The sequence below is a fragment of the Cryptomeria japonica genome, chromosome 10 (genome assembly GCF_030272615.1).
Source record: "Cryptomeria japonica chromosome 10, Sugi_1.0, whole genome shotgun sequence".
NCBI lineage: Eukaryota > Viridiplantae > Streptophyta > Pinopsida > Cupressales > Cupressaceae > Cryptomeria > Cryptomeria japonica.
Genome location: NC_081414.1, coordinates 852,176,129 through 852,177,207, shown reverse-complemented (window position 1 = coordinate 852,177,207; position 1,079 = coordinate 852,176,129).

Sequence of the window (1,079 nt, the reverse complement as noted above, 5' to 3'; positions counted from 1 at the left end):
GAAGGAAATCAAGGCAAGACTGTCACAAAAGAAAAAAATCCAAATTTTGGGTAAAAAACTAGCTATATACTCGACAAGTGGGCCTCTGAAAGGGTTATTACCACTATTCATCATAGGAATTTTCCTTGAAATTTCTATGGAGCTAGATAAAAAATGCCTGTAGGTGAGAGTTGGGGGTGACTAGGATGAAGGAGCTATGTACTATCGTGGAGCAGGGTGAGGAGTTAGACTAGGTATGTCTTGAAACACGTGATTTATTTATTTTTTAGTGATATTATAGCTAGTTAAAGATTTGGAGTTGTGTAGGCATATTGACATTGTGCTAGAGTCTAGAATCCATGCTTTTTTTTTTAGGATGAATGCCATGTTGGCATCATCAGTCTACATTGTCATCCTAGGATGTCCTTGCATTGGCATCCAAAAGGTGTGCTAGTGTCCAATAGAAACTTGAAATCATAGTTTAAAATTTTTTATTGCATTATTCAGAGATAGAACTAATGTTGATCATGTTTGTTGATGCGGGGATTGCCCAAGGTACGAGAGAACACAATATGTAATATGAATTTGACATTGCAAGATTGAGAAAATGAGTTGATGGTGGCAGAGCGGTCATAGTTAGGGCAGGTGGGACTTTGGTGGGTTTACTGTATGCTAGAGTTATGTTTCCACTTGCCAATATTGTAGGCATTGATGGAGAGATGGGACATCGACACAATGTTGTTCCACATATCCACTGGTGAGATGACCATCACACTATTAAATGTCTACCAGATCATGTATCTACCTATTTGAGGCCAACGAGTGTCCCCACTAGAGGTGTCAACACATGAGCTAGCCAAGTACCAGCCATGGCCACTAGGCTGGACTATAGATGCAACTAGCCACATATACCTATGGGCACTCATGCACGGATGAGTGGCCATCCTCTCATCCATCATATTATGATTTATACGCTAGAATTGAGAGTGACAATAGATGGACATGATTTTAATCTCACTGCTGGGTTTGTGCCACTTATCAGAGAGATGGAGGAGTAGGGCACTATGTATGCATGGGGCCAAAGCATGCTTTCTCACTTA